This window comes from Eublepharis macularius, chromosome 10, assembly GCF_028583425.1.
Source record: "Eublepharis macularius isolate TG4126 chromosome 10, MPM_Emac_v1.0, whole genome shotgun sequence".
NCBI lineage: Eukaryota > Metazoa > Chordata > Lepidosauria > Squamata > Eublepharidae > Eublepharis > Eublepharis macularius.
The window spans coordinates 20,077,847-20,089,010 of NC_072799.1; positions in this window are offsets into that span (position 1 = coordinate 20,077,847).

Consider the following 11,164-nt stretch of genomic DNA (forward strand, 5'->3'; position numbering starts at 1 on the left):
AGAAATACAGAGCCGATGGAGACGGCTCATCTTCGTCTCCCCAAAGGCTCTGTCAATTTCATCTCTCCTGTCTAAAACTGTGTGAGATCATAGCTAGAGGGCAGCCAGGAATGGAGATGGGCTGAAGCTGCTTTTCAGATCCGGGCTTGGATCTGGAGAGATTATAATGGGTTGAAGTTTCCCTTCTGGTATTTCATAGCCCCTTCACACAACTCCAGTGTATAGCAAAGCCTTGGCCCTGCCGCCGGCTCTGTCTTTTTAAACTACCCTTCCTAGCTACCATCGCATCTCCCGACGTGTTCTTCACATGTCTTGTGTAGAGAGACTCTCATGTATAGAGACTCTGTCTCATCTGGAAGCTTCTATCTGACTCTTCCTCTGCTTTCTGGGCTCTTTGCTGTCCTGCTGGATTTACAAGAAGCTAGAAGCTTTCGGCAAAGCATCCCTGTGCAAGAGGCACAGCCAAACTTCCACTCATTACCTGGCCACCTGTAATAGGGAGTAGTGTTATTTAGATTCAGTTTCTATGTTTTCTTCTGCTACTACAAGAATGCAAGTGAATGTGAATCAGCTTCAATAAAAGCAAGTTCTATCGAGAGAATGTTTCACCAGATATAATACTGTGTTTTCCTGACTGTGCAACTTTGCTACAGCAACTAGCAAATATCCCCAATAAACTGGATTTGTGTATGTCTTGGAGGTAGTTGTATGTCTGTGACAAAGTCCTTGTGGCCACGAGGAGCTGTAATGTATGAACCAGTCCTTTAGCTTAAACTATCCGGGGTTTATTTTTTGGTGGAGATGCTAGAGAACTGTGCAGGGATTTTTTTGCATGTAAAGAGGGTGCTGTACTGTGAATGTGTTCCAATCTCCCTTCTCCTGCACTCCTTTCTTGAGGTTGTCTGGCATTTCTCATTGGTTTCAACAGGCTGTCAGACAGAGGCTGTTGAGATGAGCCTGAACCCAACAATATGTCCGATGGAGCGCATGGATTGTCCCACTGACTCCTCCAAATCCCTTGCTCATATGGTGTTGCTCATATCCCTTGCTCATATGGCAACCTTGAATGCATCAAGACTGCACAGCTGTCTGAATCCTTGCCAAAAAGGACAGATGGCACGAACAAAGAGAGATCTTAAGTGGCAAACACCAAGGACTGATTAGCAGCGCTAACAAAAATCATGTGTATTTGGAGCTGTGTGTGAAAGGATCTTTTATTTAAAAAACGTCAGCCGTCACGCAGCACCTCTCAAGTGTCTTTCATTTGGAGAGTCTTTCCATATTGCTTTCATTTTAAAAAGCTGCTTTGACAGCCGAATGTTTGTTTCTGTATACTGATTATCTCCTTACAACTAAAAACAGCCAGACATAGAACTTTTTCACTCATCTTCCAAAGAGCCACATGTATCTAACTCATGGGAACTTCTGGTTATACTGTAGACTTGCACCAAAGGGAGAGAAGCCCTGTAACAAGAAGATTGCATTTACCCTTTTCCCAATGATAACATTAATTTATCCAGAACAATTTTAAACATACTTAATGGGAAGGAAGAGCTGCTGAAAGCAGTGTTAATATGCATCTCTCTCTTTATTCTCTTTCTTATTGCAGCACTTAGCCAGTACGTTAACCATAAAATTTAAGTGCACATTTTACAACCATTTGAAACATGAAGCATATAAGTATATACAATTTAAAAACATAATTTCCTAATATCTATCAAAATTTGTAAAAACCAGGAAGTCAGCATAGTTCTAAGCAAGCAACCGAAATGGAGGCCTACACTCTAATGGGCTTTAACGACCAGAGCACAAAATTTCGCTATCTGGTGTAATGCAATAAAATCTGAGTTTGACAGCAGTTTCTCTATTTTTTTCTTATCCGAATGTTCTGAGATACCGTCCAGAAAGGGAATAATAAATCTCATACGTGCTTCCTTATAGAAAGGGCATCTCAGGAAAACGTGTTCCTGGGTTTCAACCTCCCCAAGTATGCAAGGACATAGCCTCTCATTCCAAGGAATCTTGTTAAATCTGCCATCCAGAACAGCAGAGGGTAAGGCAGAACATCTGGCCAAAGTAAGCGCTCTCCTGAGATTATTTACCTCCAGAATGGATAAATAAGAAGCAGGTGCAGAAATATATCTGTTACTAGGAGGAGCTATAAAAGCAGGAGTGCCTTGTAAGTGTTAATATGCATTATTGTCACTTTCTCCTGCTGTTCCCAGGAACGTCATGATGGCACTGAAGTCCTGTGCAGACATTTTGATTTTGGTATGCCAACAGGACAGGCAATCCTCCTGTCTGCCATGTAGAATGAATAGGGCAACATGTGTCTTTTTCCAGTTTGGATACATGTGAATGTACGAAATAAAAAATCTGGATTTCTGATGGCGTGCATTGAAGCTGGAAAATATGTCCATTTCCCTGTTCACACAAAATAGTGTTCAAGGATCATGGGGCTGGTTGGATTTCCAAAGTCATGAACAGGAGTAGAGAGAACTCATCATGGGGATCCCATTTTTGGCAGCAGCCTGTTAGGTGCACAAGCAAGTTGCAGGGCCAGAGGCAGTCAGCGTCTGGCTAGGCGTGGCCTTGAACGTGGTGGTGTCGCACCCCAAGGTCATTCTGGTCATCCTCAGAGGCATTGTTTCCTCAAACTTCAGTCTCTCTACACGAGACATCTTACACGAGGATGCTCAAGTGAAGGGAGACACAATGTTAGTCGGGAAGTGTCATTTAAAAAGACAGCCAAAGGTTGTGTCAATTTCACCTCTTTACAAGAAGGTAGTTTAAAAAGACAGAGCTGGCAGAGATCCCTCCTCAGAGGGTTTGTTAATTTCATCTTCACCTTCTGAAGGCTCTGTCAATTTCACCTCCCCTTTTAAACTAGGAGCAGAACTACAAGTGACAAAAGGCACAGGTTGGACACTTGTCAGCTTCCCTCAAGTTTTGATGGGAAATGTAGGCAGCTTGGCGGAATGTTGGACAAGTGACAGTTGAAAAGACCATTGGACAGCAGTCAGAGAGCCAAGCTGCAAGACTAGGATGCTTACATTTCCCATCAAAACTTGAGGGAAGCTGAGAAGTTTCCAACCTGTGCCTTTTGTCACTTGTAGTTCCGCTCTAGGTGGCTAACATTGCATCTCCCTACACTTGAGCGTCCCCGTGTAAGATGTCTCATGTAGAGATACTCTCAAAAATAAGGGAATAAAGACAAAATAATTTTTTGGGGTGATACTGTGGTTGGTTCTGTTAAAAAGATTGTACTTGTCTACAGAAACATCACTTTCATACCCCCTCTGACTTTGTAGATAATATCCAACCAGATGAAGCTAGTACCACAGCCCAAAGATAGCCAACAGTTACATTTACAGAGATGTAAAGTCCTTGCTTTTCTTTTGAGCTGCCCTGTCATAACCACAGAACTTCTCCTTGGATTCGGCTATCTTTATTGTATGCATGGTTTTGGGAGATGGCTACATTTTTTTGATAGCCACTATGGGTATATGCTCTATTCTGCCCATTTCTGGAACTTTTTTTGCTCTACTGCCAAATATCGTACTCTCCCTGTCCACAAGTTTTCCCTTGTTTGAGCCTAGCACATTACACAGTCTCTCAGCTTTTTTCCCTCATAACTTAAGACTAACTTTGACCACATTTCTATAGTGTAGTTCAATCTGAAACCAATTGTGGGCACTGAAAGAACAAAGGGTGTCAGCTGCTGCTACAGAGTATGTTCACAACACATTCAAAAAACAGTGGGAGAACATTTTAATCCGGACCTGAATCTGACTCTATTTTAAGTAAGCATTCTCAGTATCATTACCAGCAAACTGTTAGAAGACATGTTTTTGTTGCTTGCTACACTGAAAACCAGAAGTCTGATAGGATAAAGTAGAGCCTAGGTGGCCCAGACAGAGGGATATTAGCAGGTCCATATTCTTCAATAGCACTATATTAGCTTTCGAGCATTGCCCATCTTTGCAGGCCTGGAAAAATCACGAGCTCTTATGGCATCATTTTCTCTTCAGACAGTGACCTTGGTGGCACAAGAAATACTTCCGGGGCCATTGAGAGTCACCAGGGGCCGATAGGTACAGATGTTCCTAAGGCTTTGCTAACATTCAGGAGAAGGTGTGCAAGATGCTTGGGCATCTTCACATGACAGCAAAACGTGGCAGTCCAGCAACAGTGAAAGATGCAGTTCAGCCCCTCTTCTTCAATTCAGGGACCTGGGAATGTTGTACCCCTACTTCACCCTCTCCCCATTTTTTGAAAGTTCTGCTTGATTTATAGGAGTCCAAGTAGAGCCCAATGGTACTTGAGTCAGGCCTATGACATACATACTATGCAGTTTGGAACCTAAAATCTTCATCCACAGACCAGGCATGTGAATTCTACATGCTCTGAGCCTGGGAGCAGGTTTAGGGCTCTCCCACACCATGGCTTATGCTTTTACAGTTGTCTACAAGTAAACCTCACACAAATCATTAAAAAAAAAACCTAGTAAAATTGGCTTTGTGGCTATGATCCCAGAATAGATGGTGCAAGTTGGTTCAGACATACCATATATTTTCCTTTTTAGTTCATTGCTTCTAGTGTTCTTGTCACAATAATATACATGACACCCTTAATACATTTCTCTTTCCCCCTCTTTAGTCTTTGGTTTGAATGATAGAGAATGCAGTCACTTGAGAGAAGCTTAGGGCAAGAGAGAGAGAGAGAGAGAGAGAGCGCGCACATGATTGAAGCTATAAATCTTGGTATTAGAGATGGGTAAAGAAACAGAAAATGGAAACAAATTGTTCTGAAAAGTATGTGGCTGGAAGGCCTGAATTAAAGCCTTACATGGTCAAAATGAAAACATGGCGCCACAGGAAACAAATCATTATGTATTTTGTAGAAATTGTTTGAGAGTCATTTCCTCAGGAAACATCAAACATTGCTTATCTTCCTGCATTTATGGACTTCTGAGGTGCTTTCTTCTAATGCTAAAAATAACTGCAACCAACAGACCTGAATTATTTCAGGTTAATTCCTTTCTACAAGCTGTGAGTCGGAGGTAAGCAGAACTGGATTGTTACTTCCAGTGCTTTTTTCCTGGGGGGGACGCAGGGGTACACGTACCCCTAAACATTTTCTGAATCTAATGGGAGAAAGTAAAAATTTTAAAATGTTGGAATTCCTGCTAAACCAACTCCAAACGTATTATTATGGATATTTATGTGATTTGTTAAGTTTTATGTAGTGTATGTTGGCAACAAGGATGTTTAGTTATATTTAAACTCACTAGGAGCGCTGTTCGTCTTACAAAAAATGAAACATCTTTGTGCATCAAACACACCACCAAGATTGCTGGCGTAATCGGTGATCATTAGGGTGCAGACAAATACAAACAAGTCTTCTCTAACCCACTTGGAGCTCTGGTAGTTGGAGTCTAGCACGGTGATTGGTCAGTCTTGTTGCTACCCCCAATGGCGGTGACCAGTTTGTGTCTTTGTGTATGTAAATTCATGGTTTTTGAAAGGACGACATCTGGCGATGGACACCAAAAGCAAGCAGAGGAATTGGGAAGATGTTAGTGAACACAACCTCATGCCAATCTGGAAGTTATTGTGAGCTGTGTAATATGAGGTAATGCATGTTCTTGGTAATTTTGTCCATTGACTGCATTTATTTTTTCCGATTTGAACTATAAAATGGTGATTTTATTGAGTCAGAGTACCCCTAAACATTTTTTTTAGAAAAAAAGCACTGGTTACTTGGAATTTAGAGGGGCTCCCCAGAATATCAAAAACTGTCTACCCTTTCAGGCAAGAAGAGGAAGAACTGTCCTCCTAGTCAGACCACATCTGAAAATGTGTGTCTAGTTTGGGGCATCACCATTTAAGAGAGAGGTAGATGAATTGAAATGGGAATTAAGATGGTCCAGCATTGGAAGTCAACAAAAAGGGGGGGGAAAGGGAGGGGGTTAGAGATGAAAAAATTGGGGAAAATTGAATGTAAATGTGGAAATAATGGATTCTAACCCAATAAAAATTTTTCAAAAAAAAAAAAAGATGGTCCAGCATTGGAGATGCCATTCCCTGCTGGAGGTGGGGGCTTCCCTGCTGCTTCTGCTGCTGATCATCTGGTTGGTGTGTGGGGGAGAGGGTAGAATTGAGTAGAAACAGGGGGAAGCAGGCTGGGACACAGGGTGGGGATGAGTGTCCCTGTGTCCCTGGCTGATGATGTCATTTCCAGCATGACTTGGAAGCAATAGGTTGCACCAGGGCCAAACGAGTAGCTGGGAGGAAGGGGGGAAAGGGGGGGGTTGAGCCAGCATTCTCTAAGGGCAGAGTACCATAGGGCTTATATATGTTAATGACTCTGGCTGAAGTAAGACAATGGCTTACCATCTCACATATTGCTACAATATCACACCCCAAAGGGAGCTAGATGGCGGGACAGTAAACCCTTGTTCTTGAAGCAAGAATTGCTGTATGTCAACATTAGCATTGTCACCTCTGGGTAGGGAAATTCCTGGAGATATTGGGGGTGGAGTCTGGGGAGGGTGGGGTTTGGGGAGGGGAGGGACCTCAGCTGGGTATAATACCATACAGCCCACTTTCCAAGGAAGCCATTTTCTCTAGGAGAACTGAATCACCTGGAGATCAGTTGTAATTCTGGGAGATCTCCAGCCACCACATGGAGGTTGGCAACACTGGTTAATATGTAGGATATGTTATGCATTAACTCAATGGGTCTGTATTGTAGGCTCTGGTACATCTTAGGAATGATCTTGAGTCTGATTAAGGAATGAATGAAGGGAGTTTATTCAGGAACTACAACTTTGATAGAAAGCTGAGAGAAACAGAATAGACAGTAACTGCCTCTCTAAACAGGGAGAGAGGAGGAGGGACTTCTGGGAAGAAGCAGGAAGTAGCCTATCTAACTGTCAGATCTGCTGCCCCCTGCAGGTATTCTGTGTCTTCTGCCTTCTCTGTACACAAGACATGGTATTTCCAACATGTATTAGGTGGGAAAGTGGGGTCTAAATAAATAAACACATAGATTAATAAAATTATAACAGCGACTGCCATTTACTGTTGCAAGAACCCTGCATGATAGATCCTCATATCGCCACTAAGGAATCATCTAAAAAGGAGCCATTCTAGACATGATGATGGAAATCTGTGGGCGGATTCATTGCTATTTTTAAGCTTTAAATTACAGTCATGCAAGGCCCCAGGAGGAGAGCAAATGCTTTCCCCTATCCCATTTTCACAATCTGAATCCTCTCTCCAGGGCTGTGATCTGTCCCATAACAAGATACTTTGATGCCAATGTAGCTTTTCTCTGGGAAGGCAAACGTAGGGTTGCCAGCCTCCAGGTGGTAACTGGAGATCTCCTGGAATTACAACTGATCTCCAGGCAACAGTGACCAGTTCCCTTGGAGAAAATGGCTGCTCTGAAGAGTGAACTCTATAGCATTATACCACACTGAGGCCTCTGCCCTCCCCTAACCCTGCCCTCTCCAGGCTCTAACCCCCCAAATCTCCAGGAATTTCCCAACCTGGACCTGGCAACTCTAAGCAAACAACAGATTCAGAAGTGCATTTCAGGTTGTGAAAATGGCATTGGAGGAGGTAAAGAGTTAACCCCTCCGGCTCCGTCCCACAGCATTTTTGGGATACAGACATTGAGAAATGCTATAGGACTGTTTCCTTTCCCCCCCTTTCTACTTACCTCACTCTCATTGTGGAAAAAGCAGAAAAAGGAGCCTAAGAAATACACAAGAAACTACACAAACAAGATTTCTTTTTAAAGCTGATTGCCATCTGAGAAGACTGTTCTTTTTAGATGCAGCTTGAGGTCAAAGCATTCTCACTCAATCATTTTCAAGCACAGTTCGGCAGAGACAGCTAAAGTACTGATAAATCACTGTTTATTATTTATTGGTATTATTAGGTGTCTTTTCCTCCACTGTATTACGTCTGCTATGATGCAAATCTTCTATTTAAAGATAATATTTATTTATCATGCCAGGAGCGGCTAGTGTCTGGAAAGGTTTATATCGGTAAAGTAAACATAAGGCATTGGCAAACAAAGTGTAAGCTAAATGTGTTTACGTTCAGTATTGAATTTGTAATTTCATTTCCCCATTTGAAAGAGGGGGGGGGCAATATGTGATCTGGGCAGCTGTTGGGTGGCGAGGACAAGAATGTTATGTACTATATATTCATGGTCTTTGGGTATTTCTTTGTTATTGGCAACGGCTTATTCACCACAGCGTAGTGCGGATTATCAACATAGCAGTTGAGAAAGTATCTGTTAACATTTGCGATCAGGGAAATACAGGCACTCTAGCCACATATCAGTGTGATTGTGGCCCACTTTCCGATTCATCCCTGATCGACACTGAAGTGCGCTGAGGAAAAAAACTCTTCTTCCACTGCTTCTATCATATATTATCGGTTTAGATTCTGCCAGGTTTGTTTACTCTTAGCCAAAAACTACAGCAGCCAGGTAACAAGTCAGGGTCTCGACCAGATCACTAGGAGATTTAGATAAGGTTATATAGAACTGGGTATCATCAGTTTATTGATGACAGATAAGACCAAAATTATGAAAGATTTATCCTAAGGACTTTACACAGATATTGAAAAGCATGGGGGATAGGATTATGCTGTGTGGAACCCCATATGATATGTCCCATATGGATGATAACAGGTCTCTGATGGCAAACCTTTGAGTCTGGTTTGTGAGGGATGGTTTGAATCAGTCTAACGCACATTCCCTGGTGCCTAATTCTGCCTCCAAGCACCTCAACAACATGGCATGGTATCAAGCACGCCAGATAAATCCAGTAGGAGCGACAAAGAGGTATGGGCCTTTGTCTACATTCGGATAGAGATTGTCAACTAAAGCCAGCAGGGCTATCTCTGTCCCATAGACAGGGAAGAGTCCAGAATGGAAGAGTTGTCCAAGAAGACATGGACAACTCACTTTGCCTAGAAAGGACAGAGTAGAGACTGGGCGATAACTGAGTATATTCTTTTTATGTAGGGATTTTTTTCCTGTAGATAACCACCTCTTTGAGTGGTCGAGGAAGATGCCCTCAGTTAAAGAATGAGGCATAATAGATAATAGATAATAGATATGATCCTTACATAATTTTTGCAGCAAGGATGGGCAAGGATCCAGAGCACAAGCAGTAGCCTTCACAGATCCCAGGATCCTGTCAACATCCATCCTGGAAACTGGCTCAAAATGGTCTATAAATAGACGGGGAGAATATTAGGCACTTCTTTTGGTGGACCTATGTTACGACTGGTGTCTAGATCTGAGCAAATTCTCAGTATTTTATCAGCAAAAAAACCTTTGCAAAGGTATCACAACTAATTGTTCCCGAGACATTAAATGCTCAGATTTTGGAGACAGCAAATGCTGAAGTAGCTTGAACATTTGGGGTGGTCATGAACTAGTGGATGCAACAGTACGTAGCAGAGAGAGAACATTTTTTGTCACTGTGAGCACTGCTTCATGGGTCTTCCAATGGGCTGTATAGCATGAGCTGTCAGATACAGCATGAATTCTCCTCCAGCATTGTTCTAGATATCTCTCAGCTCTCTTCAGGTCACCCAGCTCCATGGTAAACTCTGGGGCTGGATTCGGCCCCAAGGCTGAAGAAGGGTGACCAGGGCTTTTTTGGAGGGGGAAAGAGGTGGTGGAACTCAGGGGGTTGCCCTCAGAGAAAATGGTCACATGGCTGGTGGCCCCGCCCCCTGATCTCCAGACAGAGGGGAGTCTAAACTCCCCTCTCCCTGGAGATCAGGGGACGGGACCACCAGCTATGTGACCATTTTCAAGAGGTTCCGGAACTCCATTCCACCACATTCCAGCTGAAAGAAAGCCCTGAGGGTGACCTTGTCAATACTTTGAAGAAACTTCTCATTCTGCACTCCCACTGCAGCCTCAACAGGGCACATATTTGTTATCCTAAAATCCCCCAGAATGTTCTGGAATCCAATAGGATCCATGAGCCTCTGTGGGTACATCATTTTAATTGAGCCTCCTTTCCAGTAGGGTACTGAGGCCTTGAGTAGATAGTGGCTTCTGGCTTTATCTCCAATTTCAAAACCAAACCTTCCCTCAGAGGTTCAGTGGTTGAGTAATGTGACACTGAGCTCAGTGAAGCTTTTCTCTTGCTTAGGTATAATCATTCATAGAAATGAACAAACTTTCAACAATACCTTAGGAAAATTCTGTTGGGGAAATTACAGTTGTCCAGAGGGGGGTGGGGGGGAGCTCAGGAAAATCAATTCTGCAATTTTTCCAGTATGGTTAATTTTAATTTGAGAAGGAAAAAAGGAATCTATAGTAAAAAAAAAAAAACTAGGACCAACAGGCCCACTCCAGACCCCTGGAGCAGTTTTTACTTCATATTAGATCTTCACTAAAAAGAAAAAAAGTATATTTTTAGCCTCTCAGAAAAAATAAGTTTTGAAAGCTACTGGCAGACATGCTGTGGTGGACATGACTTCTGGCCATGAGAGGAGCCTCAGAACACATCATTAGTAGCTGATGAGTTTCTTCTACTGTAGTTCAATGAGATTAAGCTCCAGAGAATTCTTTCAGTGTTCACCGTCTGGCCAATCTTGGAATACAGTGCCACTTAGTGGCTTTGTGGAAAACATGTTCCTGATTTTGATTGGAACAAGTAATACTATTCCATGCTAAAGATGGTGTGTGAAAGCCTGCACTGATTATACTTCCTTTCTTTTTTTTTTTGCCATACTATCACTTCTGGGCAGATATGTTTTGGCAAAGCTTCAAAAATTTGCAGTCTGTTGTGATGAGTGCAAAAGGTATTTCTTTTCCCATTTTTGTGATGAAAAAGTAATAATAGCTAGACCTATCTCGTACTGATTGAATCAAATATTGAATTGTATTCATATTTTGTCACATTTGGAGTTGTTCTTTAATATTATTTTTTGATATCTCTAAATCTTAGAAGATACATTCTATATTGAATTGTCATATAAATGATTTGTTATTATTTATTGTATGTAAAATTTACATGAATGCTGAGAGTTTATGAATGCTGTATTGTGGTATATTATTTTTTATATTATGTATTTAATTTCTCTAAAGGGCAAAAGATCACAGATTGCCTGGAAGC